Source organism: Giraffa tippelskirchi, chromosome 2, assembly GCF_054371585.1.
Source record: "Giraffa tippelskirchi isolate mGirTip1 chromosome 2, T2T-mGirTip1v1.2.pri, whole genome shotgun sequence".
Taxonomy (NCBI): domain Eukaryota; kingdom Metazoa; phylum Chordata; class Mammalia; order Artiodactyla; family Giraffidae; genus Giraffa; species Giraffa tippelskirchi.
The window spans coordinates 229,614,319-229,633,750 of NC_137276.1; the positions used below are offsets into that span (position 1 = coordinate 229,614,319).

The following is a 19,432-nucleotide window of genomic DNA, read 5'->3' on the forward strand; positions in this document are numbered from 1 at the left end:
GCTAGGACAGCCTACCAGGCTGTTTCATGTACTTTTATCGCATAAGCAGTCTTAAGTAATCTCATAGAAACTGGTAACTAGCCATCAAATGGAAATTTGAGGTCCAACACCCCAGAAAATTAGGTATTCATCATGTTTGTGCTCACCCTTCTAGGCAATGATTTGCGCTGTGTTTTAGGCAGAGTGGTGAATGTGTCAGGCAGAATGAGCTTCGCAGCTTTTTAAACCTGCACACCAAAAACTGCAGCAGAAACTGAGGAGTGAGACCATCATGGAGGAGGAGCTGGTGGGGATCATGAACAAGTTTGTGGAAGACACGAAGAACGGGGTGCACAAGGAGGAGGGCTGGCCCGATACCGCATATGGAGTGACGAAAATCGGCGTCACGGTCCTGTCCAGAATCCAAGCCAGGAAACTGAGTGAGCAGAGAGGAGGGGACAAGATCCTCCTGAATGCCTGCTGCCCAGGGTGGGTGAGAACCGACATGGCAGGACCTAAAGCCCCCAAAAGCCCAGAAGAAGGAGCAGAGACCCCCGTGTACTTGGTCCTTCTGCCCTCGGATGCTAAGGGGCCTCATGGAGAGTTTGTTTCCAAGAAAAAAGTTGTGCAATGGTGAGCTCACTCACAGCTGCACGCATGAGTTCGATTGTGTTCCTGTCCCATTTTACCAAACAGACACTTCAGTTCAGTTCAGTTCAGTTGCTCAGTCATGTCTGACTCTTTGCGATCTCATGAACTGCAGCACACCAGGCCTCCCTGTCCATCACCAACTCCTGGAGTCCACCCAAACCCATGTCCATTGAGTTGGTGATGCCATCCAACCATCTCATCCTCTGTCATCCCCTTCTCCTCCTGTCCTCAATCTTTCCCAGAATCAGGGTCTTTTCCAATGAGTCAGCTCTTCGCATCAGGTGGCCAAAATATTGGAGTTTCAGCTTCAACACCAGTCCTTCCAATGAACACCCAGGACTTATTTCCTTTAGGATGGACTGGTTGGATCTCCTTGCAGTCCAAGGGACTCTCAAGAGTCTTCTCCAACACCACAGTTCAAAAGCATCAATTCTTCTGCGCTCAGCTTTCTTTATAGTCCAACTCTCACATCCACACATGACTACTGGAAAAACCATAGCCTTGACTAGATGGACCTTTGTTGGCAAAGTAATGTCTCTGCTTTTTAATATGCTGTCTAGGTTGGTCATAACTTTTCTTCCAAGGAGTAAGCATCTTTTAGTTTCATGGCTGCAGTCACCATCTGCAGTGATTTTGGAGCCCAAGAAAATAAAGTTTGCCACTGTTTCCTCAGTGGGGCTTCCCTCATAGCTCAGTTGGTAAATCATCTGCCTGCAATGCAGGAGACCTGGGTTCGATTCTTGGGTCAGGAAGATCCCCTGGAGAAGGAAATGGCAACCCACTCCAGTATTCTTGCCTGGAGAATCCCATGGACAGAGGAGCCTGACAGGCTACAGTCAATGGGATTGCAAGAGTCAGACATGACTTAGTGACTAAACCACCACTGTTTCCACTGTTTCCCATCTATTTGCCATGAAGAGATGGGACCGGATGCCATGATCTTAGTTTCCTGAATGTTGAGCTTTAAGCCAACTTTTTCACTTTCCTCTTTCACTTTCATCAAGAGGCTCTTTAGTTCTTCTTCACTTTATGCCATAAGGGTGGTGTCATCTACATATCTGAGGTTATTGATATTTCTCCTGGCAATCTTGATTCCAGCTTGTGCTTCATCCAGCCCAGTGTTTCTCATGATGTACTCTGCAAAGAAGTTAAATACGAAGGGTAACAACATACAGCCTTGATGTACTCCTTTCCCGACTGGAACCAGTCTGTTGCTCCATGTCCAGTTCTAACTGTTGCTTCCTGACCTACATACAAGTTTCTCAAGAGGCAGGTCAGGTGGTCTGGTATTCCCATCTCTTTCCAAATTTTCCACAGTTTGTTGTGATCCACACAGTCAAAGGCTTTGGCATAGTCAATAAAGCAGAAATAGATGTTTTTCTGGAACTCTCTTGCTTTTTCGATGATCCAGCAGATGTTGGTAATTTGATCTCTGGTTCCTCTGCCTTTTCTGAAACTAGCTTGAACATCTGGAATTTCTTGGTTCACGTATTGCTGAAGCCTGGCTTGGAGAATTTTGAGCATTACTTTACTAGCATTTGAGATGAGTGCAATTGTGCGGTAGTTTGAGCATTCTTTGGCATTGCCTTTCTTTGGGATTGGAATGAAAACTGACCTTTTCCAGTCCTGTGGCCACTGCCGAGTTTTCCAAATTTGTTGGCAAATTGAGTGCAGCACTTTCACAGCATCATCTTTTAGGATTTGAAATAGCTCAACTGGAATTCCATCATCTCCACTAGCTTTGTTCGTAGTGATGCTTCCTAAGGCCCACTTGACTTCACATTCTAGAATGTCTGGCTCTAGGTGAGTGATCACATCATCGTGATTATCTGGGTCGTGAAGATCTTTTTTGTACAGTTCTTACACTGTCACAAATATCCCTACACAGACAAAAGAAAGAAAAAAGAATCAAAGCATCCCTTTCAAGTTCTCACTGGGAAATGGTTGCTAATTTTGTGAAGCCTTTTGCGATGTCTTCTGTGATCTCAGGGGAGGAAAAGTGGGATGGTTGATAAATAATAAAGAGAAATCAATAAATGAATAAATAGTTCTTTATAAATGCCCATTTGTGCAGATTGTTTATATGCTGAACAAGTTCAGAAGGTTTTTTTGTTTTTTTTAATATTTATTCATTTGGTGGCACCCAGTCTTAGTTGCAACACACTGGATCTTCTTTGCCATGCGCAAGATCTTTAGCTGTGGCACATGTACTCTTTGGTCAGGGCATGTGGGATCTAGTTCTCTAACCAAGGATCGAACCTGGGCCTCCCTGCATTAGCAGTGTGGAGTCTTAGCCACTGGACCACCAGAGAAGTCCCCATCTTCCCTGGTGTAATATATTACATGTAATATCAAAAGGTAGGTCAAGAGAAAAGAGAATAAAACTCAGGTGTACAACCTTTATAGACAGGGCTGGTAGGAAATATTTTCAGCTTTTCAGGTTGAAATGGTCTCTGTGGGAACTGCTCAGATCTACTCTTATACAATAAAAGTAGCCAGAGACAATATATAAGTCAACAACCATGGCCAGATTGGGCCTGCCAACTATTCTCTCAACTGTTCTGCTAGAAATTTTACAAGACAAACACCTGAAAAAAGAGAGTCCAGGCTCTACCACCTTCCTGCACGACCTTGAGCCAAATGTGTCCTTCAACTGTAAGATGTGGGTAATAGGATAGGATTGCTGCACAGATTAATTTTCTGGATATAGGTGATAGTGCTAAAAAGAAGTTAGAAGCGCCAAGTGTCCCATATCATGAGTCCCTATAAGAGGGGCCCGGCTGCACCTGGGGCGATGATGAGAAGCTTAGTGCTGCCCAGAACCACGCCCGGCTCCCCCAAGGCCCCAGGGATTGCTCACCACACTCCCTCCCCTCACAAAGCACTCCATGTTGCATAGATGCCTCTACTGTTGTGTTTATTTGTCACTTCCCATGTATGCTTTTCAACCCCGGGGAAGTGGAAAGTGACAGCCCCTGAAAGCAAGTGTGGAACCCTTATTTGAAGAGTGAGGTCTACTTTACAATTGCTGCCCCTCAACTAAGCTGTTACTTTTCTCCCTGTGATTATGTTTTTCTAAACATACACCAGAGGACCATCAATGCCTAATCAACATTACAGCATCTTATCAGCTAGTTTTGAAGTATACACTGGAATCACAAAGATCTTTTCTTTCTTAATTCTGTAAAATAATACCTAACTATATACACCACTTAATAACTATGATACAGGACAACACCAGAACAAAGTCACTTTTAGCAATCCTAAGGATGAGGTAAGCATTAAATCATAAGTTCCGGTTAATGACTTTGCACTCAATAGAAGCTTCATAAACAACTGTCCCGCCTGAAAGCATACTGGGAAGGTCACACAGTTAGGAACACTGCCCACTCTGAAAGTCTAATCATAGGATCGATCATTTTTTTCTAACTCTGTCGTGAGTCTTTTAAGGGAGCAACGAGAGCTATGCCTTCAGAAGCAATTACGCTAAGTAATTTCATTCCATCTTAGGAAATAGCAACCACTGCCATTCTGCCTTGGATAATGGTCCCAGCAGATAACAATTACTACTTCCTTTTTATCTGTTCAGAGTTCTTTTTTTTTTTCTTTCCATGCAAGAAAAAGGTTTTTGCTCATCTACCAGGAATCCTTAACCACCGACTCACCCTCCACCCAGACCCTTCAATAGCAGTTTTCCTTGGAGGAAGCAAACCTCTTTGCCTTCTAAACCACTGTGTTTCTCAGTTCAGTTCAGTTCAGTCGCTCAGTCGTGTCCAACTCTCTGCGACCCCATGAATTGCAGCATGCCAGGCCTCTCTGTCCATCACCAACTCACGGAGTCTACCCAAACCCATGTTCATCGAGTCGGTGATGCCATCCAATCATCTCATCCTCTGTCGTCCCCTTCTCCTCCCGCCCCCAATCCTACCCAGCATTAGGGTCTTTTCCAATGAGTCAACCCTTCGCATGAGGTGGCCAAAGTATTGGAGCTTCAGCTTCAACATCAAACCTTCCAATGAACACCCAGGATTGATCTCTTTTAGGATGGATTGATTGGATCTCCTTGCAGTCCAAGGGACTCTCGGGAGTCTTCTCCAACACCACAGTTCAAAAGCATCAATTCTGCGGCGCTCAGCTTTCTTCACCGTCCAACTCTCACATCCATACATGACCACTGGAAAAACCATAGCCTTGACTAGATGGACTTTTGTTGGCAAAGTAATGTCTCTGCTTTTAAACAGGCTATCTAGGTTGGCCATAACCTTCCTTCCAAGGAGTAAGTGTCTTTTAATTTCATGGCTGCAGTCACCATCAGCAGTGATTCTGGAGCCCAAAAAAGTAAAGTCTGACACTGTTGACACTGTTTCCACTGTTTCCCCATCTATTTCCCATGGAGTGATGGGACCAGATGCCATGATCTTAGTTTTCTGAACATTGAGCTTTAAGCCAACTTTTTCACTCTCCTCCTTCACCTTCATCAAGAGGCTTTTTAGTTCTTCTTCACTTTCTGCCATAATGGTGGTATCATCCGCATATCTGAGGTTATTGATATTTCTCCCGGCAATCTTGATTCCAGCTTGTGTTTCTTCCAGCCCAGCGTTTCTCATGATGTACTCTGCATATAAGTTAAATAAGCAGGGTGACAATATACAGCCTTGACGTACTCCTTTTCCTATTTGGAACCAGTCTGTTGTTCCATGTCCAGTTCTAACTGTTGCTTCCTGACCTGCATACAGGTTTCTCAAGAGACAGGTCAGATGGTCTGGTATTCCCATCTCTTTCAGAATTTTCCACAGTTTATTGTGATCCACACAGTCAAAGGCTTTGGCATAGTCAATAAAGCAGAAATAGATGTTTTTCTGGAACTCTCTTGCTTTTTCGATGATCCAGCGGATATTGGCAATTTGATCTCTGGTTCCTCTGCCTTTTCTAAAACCAGCTTGAACATCTGGAAGTTCACGGTTCACGTATTGCTGAAGCCTGGCTTGGAGAATTTTAAGCATTACTTTGCTAGCATGTGAGATGAGTGCAATTGTGTGGTAGTTTGAGAAATCTTTGGCATTGCCTTTCTTTGGGATTGGAACAAAAACTGACCTTTTCCAGTCCTGTGGTCACTGCTGAGTTTTCCAAATTTGCTGGCATATCGAGTGCAGCACTTTCACAGCATCACCTTTGAGGATTTGAAATAGCTCAACTGGAATTCCATCACCTCCACTAGCTTTGTTCGTAGTGATGCTTTCTAAGGCCCACTTGACTTCACATTCCAGGATGTGCTTCACAAGACCAGGAGCAGACTGTGGCTCAGATCATGAACTGCTTATTGCCAAATTCAGACTTAAATTGAAGAAAGTAGGGAAAACCATTAGACCATTCAGGTATGACCTAGATCAAATCCCTTATGAGTATACAGTGGAAGTGACAAATAGATTTAAGGGACTAGACCTGATAGACAGAGTGCCTGATGAACTATGGACAGAGGTTCGTGACATTGTACAGGAGACAGGGATCAAGAAAATCCCCATGGAAAAGAATGCAAAAAAGCACAATGGCTGTCTGAGGAGGCCTTACAGATAGCTGGGAAGAGAAGAGAAGCGAAAAGCAAAGGAGAAAAGGAAAGATATTCTCATCTGAATGCAGAGTTCCAAAGAATAGCAAGGAGAGATAAGAAAGCCTTCCTCAGCGATCAGTGCAAACAAATAGAGGAAAACAACAGATTGGGAAAGACTAGAGACCTCTTCAAGAAAATTAGAGATACCAAAGGAATATTTCATGCAAAGATAGGCTCAATAAAGGACAGAAATGGTATGGACCTAACAGAAGCAGAAGATATTAAGAAGAGGTGGCAAGAATACACAGAAGAACTGTACAAAAAAGATCTTCATGACCCAGATAATCACGATGGTGTGATCACTCACCTAGAGCCAGACATCCTGGAATGTGAAGTCAAGTGTTTCTCAGAGATGGTATCAAAAGAGGGCTATGTCTGGACTTGGCTCACAGAGCAGCATCAGGAATGAGGTGGACCCAGTAACTGATCATTAAAAGCCTTCTGGTACATTTCGCCTTTCCTTGCAGGGAAAGGAGGAGGTAGGAGATGGGGTCTGGAGCAATCATAACCAGGGAAAAGAACTTACTGTGGGACACAGGTGACCCAGTTCCAGGATAGAGCCTGGGTGAGGTGCCAATAGCCATTGTTGGCACTTATTCAAGCAGCACACAAAAGTATCCCAGAACTCCGATGGCAGTCACTCACAATACATTACAAGAATTTCTGTGGGTCCCAAATGCCCTGCTCTGTGGCTCCATAAAAGTGCAGGGGGTCAGGCGGAAGGTCTAGTGTCAGGGATTACCTGTGCAGGACAAAGTGAACTTACACCCAAGGCTGAGTCTGGGCAGAGTGAAGGAAACAATCACGGGCATCTGCACAGGCAGTACACTGAAGACAGCTAGGGGCCTCTGTCTGTAGTCCGCATGACACAAGAACCCACACAGGCCCCATGGGCTTCAGCACCTCGTCTCTCTGGGCAAGGATTCTGGGGTGGGGAGAAGGGAATACATACACTTAAAGGGAAGATAACCAGCGTGGGCCAGACCCTCAAGGCTTCTGTCGCAGGAACTTGGGATCAGATCCTGCTCCCAGTAGTGCAGTGGTGGTCCCTGAGCAGAGTGGAAGGTCCACCTCACTCCAGCTGTACCTCTAGACTCTTCATCTCCAGCCACACTCAATACCAAGGTGAGAGATATCAGCATACTCTGATGAAAAATGTGACTTATGTTCACCTAATTCCAGCCCTCCTATTTAAGGCACTGGGCACACATAGCCTACACAAGGATACTCCCACACAGGAACATTACTTCAAGACTATATAGTACATAACTGTATAACGTGATTGACAGAGGCAGAGAAAGTTAACCAAAATGAAAAAGGCAGAAGAAATACTCTCAACTGAAACAGCAAGAGAAACCCCAGAAAAAAATAATGAAGCATAAATAAACAATTTTCCACATAAAGAGTTCAAGGCATTGGTTATAAAAATCTTAACTGAATTAGGGAAAGAAAAGATCTACTGAAAAAATGTCACATGCAGGTAGAAAATATAAGGGCTTCCCTAGTGGCTCAGACAGTAAAGAATCTGCCTGCAATTCAAGAGACTCGAGTTTGGTATATAAAAAGACCCAATCAGAAATGAATTATTCAATAGCTGAAATAAAAATACAGTAAAGGAATGATTAGAAGACTATGTGATACAGAAGAAAATATAACTTATCTGGAAGATAGAATAATGGAAATCACCCAATCATAACAGTAAAAAGAGACACAAATTTTAGGGAATTCCCTAGCAGTCCAATGGTTAGGATTCCACATATCCACGGCAGAGGGCATGGGTCTGATCTTGCAGGCCTCAAAGTACAGTCAAAAGAGAAAGAAAAAGAAAGAAACACAAATTCTAAAAAATGAAAACAGCTTAAGAGGTGTTGGGGTAACATTAAGCATACAAACATTCACATTATAAGGATACCAGGAGAAGAGACAGACAAGGGGATGGCAACTGTTTTTGACGAAGTTATTGTTGAAAATATCTTGAATCTGAGGAAGGAAACAGATACCCACATACAGGAAGTATAGAGGGCTCCATATAAGATAAACAACCCCATAACAAAACATATCAGAATTAAGATAGCAGTAGTAAAGATAAGAAAATTCTAAAGTCAGTAAGAGAATAAAAAGAGTCATGTACAAGAGAACCTCCATAAGGCTATCAGCTGATTTCTCAGTAGAAACATTGCAGGTCATAAGGGAATAGCATGATCTATTCAAAGTGCTAAAAGCGAAAAACCTGCAACCTAGGATACCCAGCAAGTTAAAGTAGGAGAGATAAAGAACTTCTCAGATAAGCAAAAACTAAGGAAGTTCATCAAGAGTAAACCCACTCTTTAAGAAATGTTAAAGGGACTTCCCTAAGTGGAATGGAAGTAAGAATATTTAGGAAAGAGAAAATCCCACTAGAAAAGGCAAATACATAATAAACACTGGGGATCAACCACTGAAATAAGCCAGTATGAAGATGAGAAAACAAAAAATTGTAAAAGGAATTATAAATACTACACATATTAAGGGATACGCATGAAGATGTAAAATATGACATCAAAAACAAAACAAAAAAAATGTGGGAAAGGGAAGTAAAAATATAGATCTTTTAGAATGTATTTGAACTTAAATGACTGCCAGCTTAAAATGAGTAGGATGTAGTTATAGGTCAACATATATGAACCCCATGATTATCATAAATGAAAAACCTACAAAAGACAGTTTTCATTCCAATCCCAAAGAAAGGCAATACCAAAGAATGTTCAAAATACCACAAAGTTGCACTCATCTCACACGCTAGTAAAGTAATGCTCAAAATTCTCCAAGCCAGGCTTCAACAGTACATGAACCATCAACTTCCAGATGTTCAAGCTGGTTTTAGAAAAGGCAGAGGAACCAGAGATCAAATTGCCAACATCTGCTGGATCATAGAAAAAGCAAGAGAACTCCAGAAAAACATCTACTTCTGCTTCACTGACCACACTGACGCCTTTGACTGTGTGGATCACAACAAACTTTGGGAAATTCTGAAAGAGATGGGAATACCAGACCACCTGACCTGCCTCCTGAGAATCTGTATGCAGGTCAAGAATCAAGAAGCAACAGTTAGAACTGGACATGGAACAACAGACTGGTTCCAAATTGGAAAAGGAGTACGTCAAGGCTGTATATTGTTACCCTGCTTATTTAACTTCTATGCAGAGTACATCATGTGAAATGCCAGGCTGGATGAAGCACAAACTAGAATCAAGACTGCTGGGAGAAATATCAACAACCTCAGATATGCAGAAGACACCACACTTATGGCAGAAAGTGAAGAGGAACTGAAGAGCCTCTTGATGAAAGTGAAAGAGGAGAGTGGAAAAGTTGGCTTAAAACTCAACATTCAGAAAACTAAGATCACGGCATCCAGCCCCATCACTTCATGGCAAATAGATGGGGAAACAGTGGAAACAGTGACAGACTTTATTTTCTTGGGCTCCAAAATCACTGCAGGTGGTGACTGCAGCCATGAAATTAAAAGACGCTTGCTCCTTGGAAGAAAAACTATGACAAACCTGTGCTTAGTCGCTCAGTCATGTCCAATTCTTTGCAACCTCATGGGCCCACCAGGCCCTTCTGTCCACAGGGATTCTCCAGGCAAGAATACTAGAGTGGGTTGCCATGCCACCCTCCAGGATGACAAACCTAGACAGCATATTAAAAAGCAGAGACATTATTTTGCTGACAAATGTCCATCTAGTCAAAGCTATGGTTTTTCCAGTAGTCATGTATGGATGGATGTGAGAGTTGGACTATAAAGAAAGCTGAGCACCAAAGAATTGAGGCTTTTGAACTGTGATGTTGGAGAAGACTCTTGAGAGTCCCTTGGACTGCAAGGAGATCCAACCAGTCCATCCTAAAGGAAATCAGTCCTGAATATTCATTGGAAGGACTGATGCTGAAGCTGACACTCCAATACTTCGGCTACCTGATGAGAAGAACTGACTCATTTGAAAAGATCCTGATGCTGGGAAAGATTGAAGGCAGGAGAAGAAGGGGATGACAGAGGATGAGATGGTTGGATGGCATCACCAACTCAATGGACATGAGTTTGAGTAAGCTCCAGGAGATGGTGATGGACAGGGAGGCCTGGTATGCTGCAGTCCGTGGGCTCGCAAAGACTCAGATATGACTGAGCAACTGAATTGAACTGAAAGGCTAAAAAACTAGTAGGACACAACTAGGAGAGTTAGTGGGGAAACAGCTTAACCAGGGAAGTGGATGTTATTATCAATAGCTAACATTTACCCAACACTTACTAGGTGTGTCTTTTTAGACATACACAGATTCTTGTTTAGTCTTCCTAATATCACTTCCATGAGCTGGCACTATTATAACCCTTATTTTACAGAGGAGGAAACAGGCTTCAAATGTAATAGAATGGTAAAGAAATTTATGAAACTGAGTTCAAGGGGTCTGTGTGCTGATGCCTACCATCATTCATGTTTTGGTGATCCACAGTTTAAGACTTGTGGTTCACCGCAGGGGCCTCGGTGTTCTATCCCTCTTGGAGGAACTAAGATCCCACAAGAGTAAACAGCAGGCAAGGTCAAAACCATGTGACTAGGACTTATCAGAAAGAGTGAAAGGGCACCATCTAGTGACCCTCTTGGTGGTTGAAAGCATGTTTATTTTTAATAAGAGAACTGAACTGAACTGATTCATTGTAAAAGCCCCTGATGCTGGGAAAGATTGAGGGCAGAAGGGGAAGGGCGTCAGAGGATGAGATGGCTGTATGGCATCACCGATGCAATGAACATGAACTTGGGAAAACTCCAGGAGATGGTGAGAGACAGGGAGGCCTGGTGTGCTGCAGTCCATGGGTCTCAAAGAGTCAGACACGACTGGGCAACTGACCAACAACAAACAGACACAAAGACAAACAATACAACACCAGTGAACCACCGCACAGCTTAAGAGCCTTAAAATTTTCACTTATTTTAAATAAATACAAGCACATCGATTAAAAATCAAAATGATCAGAAGGGTATATATACAGTGAAATGTCAGCCTTCCTATCCCCCAGCTACCCAGTTCTCCCCAAACACACCAGTTTGTTATGTGCCCTTTCAGACATAGTATGTTTAAATATTTTTTACACAAAATGGTAGAGTCATACAGTAGTATAACACCTCCTCCCCAAGAGGTCCACTCTCTAATGCCCAGAACCTAAGAATAGGTTATGTTACATGACAAAAAAGGATTTTTCAGATGTCATTAATGTTAATAAGCATTTTAAGATGGGGAGATTATCCTGAATTATTCAGGTAGGCTAGTGTCATCATATTAATCCTTAAAGATGAGAACCTTCCCAGGCTGTAGTCAGAAGAAAAAGTGACTATGGAAGGATAGTCAGAGATGCAATGTTGCTTGCATTGAAGATGTAGGAAGCCAAGGAATGCAGTCAGCCCCTAGAAGCTGGAAAAAAGCAAAAAATAAAAAATTTCTTCTTAAAACCTCCAAAATGGAATGTAGCCTGGCTGACACCTGGATTTTAGCCCAATCAAGACTTGCATCTTGACTTGGGTCAAGATCATCGCCAAGAAAAAGAAATGCAAAAAGGCAAAATGGCTGTCTGAGGAAGCCTTACAAATAGCTGTGAAAAGAAGAGAAGCGAAAAGCAAAGGAGAAAAGGAAAGATATAAGCAGCTGAATGCAGAGTTTCAAAGAATAGCAAGGAGAGATAAGAAAGCCTTCCTCAGCGATCAAGGCAAAGAAATAGAGGAAAACAACAGATTGGGAAAGACTAGAGATCTCTTCAAGAAAATTAGAGATACCAAGGGAACATTTCATGCAAAGATGGGCACAATAAAGGACAGAAACGGTATGGACCTAACAGAAGCAGAAGATATTAAGAAGAGGTGGCAAGAATACACAGAAGAACTGTACAAAAAAGATCTTCACAACCCAGATAATCACGATGGCGTGATCACTCACTTAGAGCCAGACATCCTGGAACGTGAAGTCAAGTGGGCCTTAGGAAGCATCCCTATGAACAAAGCTAGTGGAAGTGATGGAATTCCAGTTGAGCTACTTCATATCCTAAAAGATGATGGTGTGAAAGTGCTGCACTCAATATGTCAGCAAATTTGGAAAACGCAGCAGTGGCCACAGGACTGGAAAGGTCAGTTTTCACTCCAATCCCAAAGAAGGACAATGACAAAGAATGTTCGAACTACCGCACAATTACCCTCATCTCACATGTTAGCAAAGTAATGCTCAAAATTCTCCAAGCCAGGCTTCAACAGTATGTGAACCATAAACTTCCAGATGTTCAATGTGGATTTAGAAAAGGCAGAGGAAACAGAGATCAAATTGCCAACATCCACTGGATCATCGAAAAAGCAAGAGAATTTCAGAAAAACATCTATTTCTGCTTTATTGACTATGCCAAAGCCTTTGTCTGTGTGGATCACAATAAACTGTGGAAAATTCTGAAAGAGATGAGAATTCCAGACCACCTGACCTGCTTCCTGAGAAATCTGTATGCAGGTCAAGCAGCAACAGTTAGAACTGGACATGGAACAACAGACTGGTTCCAAATTGGGAAAGGAGTACGTCAAGGCTGTATATTGTCACTTTGCTTATTTAACTTATATGCAGAGTACATCATGAGAAATGCTAGGCTGGATGAGGCACAATCTGGAATCAAGATTGCCAGGAGAAATATCAATAACCTCAGATATCCAGATGACACCACCCTTATGGCAGAAGGTGAAGAAGAACTAAAGAACCTCTTGAGAAAATTGAAAGAGGAGAGTGAAAAAGCTGGCTTAAAGCTCAACATTCAGAAATCTAAGATCATGGCATCCTGTCCCATCACTTCATGGCAAATAGATGGGGAAACAGTGGAAACAGTGTCTGACTTTATTTTTCTGGGCTCCAAAATCACTGCAGATGGTGATTGCAGCCATAAAATTAAAACACACTTACTGCTTGGAAGGAAAGTTATGACCAACCTAGATAGCATAGTAAAAAGCAGAGACATTACTTTGTCAACAAAGGTCTGTCTAGTCAAGGCTATGGTTTTTCCAGTAGTCATGTATGGATGGATGTGAGAGTTGGACTATAAAGAAGCTGAGCGCCAAAGAATTGATGCTTTTGAATTGTGGTGTTGGAGAAGACTCTTGAGAGTCCCTTGGACTGCAAGGAGATCCAACCAGTCCATCCTAAAGGAGATCAGTCCTGGGTGTTCATTGGAAGGACTGATGTTGAAGGTGAAACTCCAATACTTTGGCCACCTGATGCGAAGAGCTGACTCATTTGAAAAGACCCTGATGCTAGGAAAGATTGAGGGCAGGAGGAGAAGGGGACGACAGAGGATGAGATTGTTGGATGGCATCACCGACTCAATGGACATGAGTTTGAGTAAACTCCAGGAGATGGTGATGGACAGGGAGGCCTGGCATGCCGCAGTTCATGGGGTCGCAAAGAGTTGGACACGACTGAGCGACTGAACTGAACTGAGACTTGCATCAGAACTGTAAGATAATAAATTTGTGTTGTATTAAGCCACTAAGTTTGCAATAAATTACTGCAGCAGCAACAGAAACTAACATACACTCCATATGGTACCATGCTTTTGAGGTAGGAGATGTACAGGCCCTGGACTGAGCAGCTGCAGTTGGTCTCCTGCTGATGCTGTGAGATGCATGCAAGCAGGAGCACTGGGCCCTGACTGGGTGCTTTCCTGTGGGTTTTCTGGTCAGACACATGCACAGAGAAGGCCCTCAGCCTAGGAGAAGGACAAGAGGAGGAAAAGACACCAGCTGGAATCCGTCTTGGCTGAGAGATGTGCACACACATCAGGACCAAATAGGGGATGACTGACCAGAAAAAAATCTGGAAAACTGCCCTGAAGTAAGCAACCTAAGCCACCCCTATGGGACACAACTCATTCCAACCTTGCCTGTGTGCTCTTTCACATGAATTTTGTTTTTTCTACATGCATCTTTCTTGTAACAAACACTTTTATCTTTTTCACAATCTTGGTCTCTTTGCTGAATTCGTTCTTCAGAGGAGACAAGAACTGAGTCCTTCTTCCAGCTTTTCACTGCTGGAATTACTTTTCTCATTTAATATATATTGAAGCCTCTTCTCTTTTACTACCTTGAGAGCTGCCGTATTCTTTTTGAGACATTCCCTGGTGACTCAGATGGTAAGGAATCTGCCTGTAATGCAGGAGACCCAGATTCTATCCCTGGGTCAGGAAGAGCCCCTGGATAAAGAAATGACAAGCCACTCCAGTATTATTGCCTGGAGAATTCCACATATTCTTTTTCAGTTCAGTTCAGTTCAGTTGCTCAGTCGTGTCCGACTCTTTGCAATCCCATGGACTGCAGCACACCAGGCCTCCCTGTCCATCACTAACTCCCGGAGCTTGCTCAAACTCATGTCCATAGGGTTGGTGATATCATCCAACCATCTTATCCCCTCTGCTGTCCTCTTCTCCTCCTGTCTTCAATCTTTCCCAGCATCAGTGTCTTTTTCAATGAGTCAGTTCTTCCCATTAGGTGACCAAAGTATTGGAGCTTCAGCTTCAACATCAGTCCTTCCAATGAAAACCCAGGACTGATCTCCTCTAGGATGGACTGGTTGGATCTCCTTGTAGTCCAAAGGACTCTCAAGCGTCTTCTCCAACACCACAGTTCAAAAGCATCAATTCTCCAGTGCTCAGCTTTCTTTATAGTCCAACTCTCACATCCATACGTGACTACTGGAAAAACTACAGTTTTGACTAGATGGACATTTGTCAGCAAAGTAATGTCTCTGCTTTTTAATATGTTGTCTAGGTTGGCCATAGCTTTTCTTTCAAGGAGCAAGCGTCTTTTAATTTCATGGTTGCAGTCACCATCTGCAATGATTTTGGAGCCCCCAAAAATAAAGTCTGTCACTATTTCCATTGCTTCCCTAAGGCCCACTTGACTTTACATTCCAGGATGTCTGGCTCAAGGTTAGTGAGCATACCATCGTGGTTATCTGGGTCATAAAGATCTTTTTTGTATAATTCTTCTGTGTATTCTTGTCACCTCTTCTTAATATCTTCTGCTTCTGTTAGGTCCATACCATTTCTGTCCTTTATTGAGCCCATCTTTGCATGAAATGTTCCCTTGGTATCTCTAATTTTCTTGAAGAGATCTCTAGTCTTCCCCATTCTATTGTTTTCCTCTATTTCTTTGCATTGATTACTGAGGAAGGCTTTCTTATTTCTCATTGCTATTCTTTGGAACTCTGCATTCAGATGGGTATATCTTTCCTTTTCTCCTTTGCCTTTTGATTCTCTTCTTTTCTCAGCTATTTGTAAGGCCTCCTCAGACAGCCATTTTGCCTCTGCATTTCTTTTTCTTGGGGATGGTCTTGATCACTGCCTCCTGTACAATGTCACGAACCTCCATCTATAGTTCTTTAGGCACTCTGTCTATCATATCTAATCCCTTGAATCTATTTGTCACTTCCACTGTATAATCATTAAGGGATTTGATTCAGGTCATACCTGAATGGTCTTAGTGGTTTTCCCTACTTTCTTCAATTTAAGTCTGAATTTGGCAATAAGGAGTTCATGATCTGAGCCACAGTCAGTTCCCGGTCTTGTTTTAGCTGACTGTATAGAACTTCTATACAGCTTCTTCCATACTAGTCAGTATAGTTTAATTTCAAAATAATGATGCAGTCATTCTTGAATATTACACTGTAACTGTATAATTCTTCAGGATTCAAGTTATAAGACTGACTAGTGATTGCTAGTACACAATTGCTAAATTCTTTTTCAAAAGTTGAGTTTTTGCCTTAAATGAACAAACTTTTAAAATATATGTACACATGCAAAGTAAACCAAAATCTTGGAAAGAAAGACCTGATTGAAAGGAAGAGGCATTAATTTGGGATTTGTTAGGACTGCAGTCAGGAGACACAGACTCAAGAAGTACTTGAATTGTGTGCTTATAAAGGCAAAAGCTTATAAAGGTAAAAATAGTAAGGCTGAAGTTACATAAGTCATTTGTTAAGAATTATGATTGGAGCTGGGAAAAAAAATAAAGGTGCTTGTTAATCAAGGATTGATTTGGGTGTGAAATGGTTACAAAAATGCAAGGGGAAACCTTGAGACAAAGCTGAAGCTAGCAGATGTATCCTTGATCTGATCCATTCAAAAAGTTTCATTTCTCAGTGTTGCAGTGATATGTTTGAGCCCAGATGCTCAATGGCTGCCCAACCCCATTTCAGTTGTGTGAACTCTGATTACTCCACTATGACTCACGTCTGTCATCAACAAATAGATACAAAATGTATTTTCAGTATTTCCCTGGTGGTCCAGCAGTGAAGACTCCAAGCTTCCCATGTGGAGGGCATGGGTTCAATCCCTTGTTGAGGAAGTTCCACATGCCACAGAGGAGAAAAAAAAAAATTCTTCAGGATTAGTGTTCAAATGTTTAAAAAGGTGTGGGGGGAGCAGAGTTCACCTAATCTTTAACTAATGATTGACTCAAATTATTTTGGGACTAACTAACTGTCAGTCTGGGGAGTCAGACAACTTTCCCCCTGGTAATACTGAGCCAAGCCTGTTCCATGATCTCTGACCTCTATTCATACTCTTTGTAGTCTCCTCCCACACTGGACCAGAAGTGGCCTGTGTGACCAATAGCCATGGCAAAGTAAGAGTATGTAATTTATGAAACTAGGTCATAAAAGACCTCAGTTTATAGCAAACAGATGGGGGGGGAATGGAAACAGTGACAGACTTTATTTTCTTGGGCTCCAAAATCCCCATGGACAGTGACTTCAGCCACAAAAGTAAAAGATGATTGCTCCTTGGAAGAAAAGCTATGACAAATCTAGGCAGTGTATTAAAAAGCAGAGACACAACTTTGCCGACAAAGGTTTGTATAGTCAAAGCTATGGTTTTTTCAGTAGTCATGTACAGATGTGAGATTTGGACCATAAAGAAGGTTGGGCACCAAAGAACTGATGCTTTTGAACAGTGGTGCTAGAGAAGACTCTTGAGAGTCCCTTGGACAGCAAGGAGATCAAGCCAGTCAATCCTAAAGGAAATTAAACTTGAATATTCATTGGAAGGACTAATGCTGAAGCTGAAGCTCCAAAACTCTGGTCATCTAATGTGAAGAATTGACTCACTGGAAAAGACCCTGATGCTGGGAAAGATTGAAGGCAGGAGTTGGGGGCAGCAGAGGATGAGATAGTTGGATGGCATGACCAACTAAATGGACAAGAGTGTGAGCAAACTCTGGGAGATGGTGAAGGACAAGGAAGCCTGGCGAGCTACAGTCCATGGGGTTACAAAGAGTTGGACACAACTGAGCAGCTAAACAACAACAACAACAAAAGATACTTTGGCTTCTGTCTTTCTCACTGTCCCCTGGATCACCCACTATGGAGGAAGCCAGCAGCTACATCTTGAGGATGCCCAAGGAGCCTACAGAAATGTCCACTTGGCTAAGAAGTGAAGCCTCCAACTAAGAGCCATATGAACCAATAACCTTGGAAGGGATCCTCCAGCTGAGGTCGGGCCTTTAGAAGATGCACCCCAGCTGGCATCTTGATTGCAGCCTCATGAGCCTTGAGCCAGAACTACCTAGCTAAGCCATTACCAAATTCCTCAACTATGGAAACTATGGGAAAACAAATGTTTCTTGATTTAATCACTAGGTTTGAGTATATTACAGAGCAAAAAGTTACTAATACACAGCTTTAATTTTAAAAACAAAATTGGCTACGGGGATCTATATCTGAAAATATCTGTTTAGACAAGCTTTACAGGTGGCTCAGTATTAAAGAATCCACCTGCCAAGCAGGAGACCTGGGTTTGATCCCCGAGTTGAGAAGATCCCCTGGAGAATAAAATGGCAACCCACTCCAGTATTCTTGTCTGGGAAATCTTATGAACAGAGGACATTGGCGGGCTACAGTCCATGGGGTCGCAAAAGAGTTGGACACGACTTAGTGACTAAATAACAACAACAACAAAAATAAATTACTTGAGGTATTAAAGACTTTCACAGCTTCACAAATCAGATATTTCAAAACATAGGTTACATCAGCCATTTCTTAGTACTGTAAAACAAATTTTTTAAATTAAACATGAAAAAACAGAATGTTGAAACGTTTTACTTGGTTAGAATTCTGAAAGTTTGACAATTTTTATAACTGTAATTTTTAAAAACTGACTTCTAAAGTTATAGTCTATAATGTCTATTGCATCAATTTTATTATGCTCAATTAATACCTTTAGGAATAAACATTTCTATGAACAAAAAATTCATTATAAAATCCCATGAAAAATCACACTTGCTAAATGTAAAGTTCAAAACTCAATAAGATACTACAACACAAATAAACCTTGAAACATAATGTTAAGTGGAAGAAGTTATTCACTAAAGAGCACATATCTTATGATTACATTCATATGAAATGTTCCACATAAGCACAACTAAAGACAGAAAATAGGTCAGTGGTTGCCTAGGGCTAGGGGGAAAGGATGTAACTCCTAATGGGTACGGGGTATTGGGAGTGTCATGAAACTGTTACAAAACTGTGGTGATGGTTGCACAATTCCGTGAACATATTAAAGCCATTGAATTGTATGCTTTATATGGGTGCATTGTTCAGTATGTGAATTACCACTTAATAAAGCTGAGGGTTTTTTAAAGGGAAGGTTCAAAGGATGAGATGCTAAATAGCAGAAGATAAATATATCTTTTGACAGCAGCACAAAGATTCTTTCTCAAGGAACATAAAGTCTCTGGAAAATGAGTGCTAAAGAATCTTCTCTTCTGTAGACCTGGGATAACTGGGAATACCCATCATAAGCTAAAACAGAGAGGAGCAGAAAACAGTGAGACAGCTGTGAGAGCACATCAGTGTGGTTCCCAAGATGCTTTCAAGTCATCTTTCAATAAGGGTCCCCAAGCTTAGCTCTACAGTATAGCAAACCTCCTGTTATAATAAAATCAGTTGCATTGTTAAATTATGAGAACAGGAACTCCATTAAAGATTAGCTATCATTTTTTTAAAAGCCAAGAAGGGAGGGAAGGAAAAGAAGTTTTAACAAACCAATAAAGCTCTAGTTCGAGGCATTTAATATCAGGTAACAAATAACAGAAAAGATATTACATATACTTTCTATGATAGAAAAAAGTAGAACTATAAAATCAAATT

General features: G+C 41.9%; 1 long non-coding RNA gene across 1 annotated transcript; it reads left to right on the forward strand.

The window, feature by feature from the left end:
• Positions 1-14,192: 14,192 nt before the first annotated feature.
• On the forward strand, positions 14,193-18,248 carry LOC145539294 (uncharacterized). Its single transcript, XR_014077697.1, has 2 exons — positions 14,193-14,775; positions 16,591-18,248. It is a non-coding gene; the product is annotated as an uncharacterized LOC145539294 (long non-coding RNA).
• Positions 18,249-19,432: the final 1,184 nt, after the last annotated feature.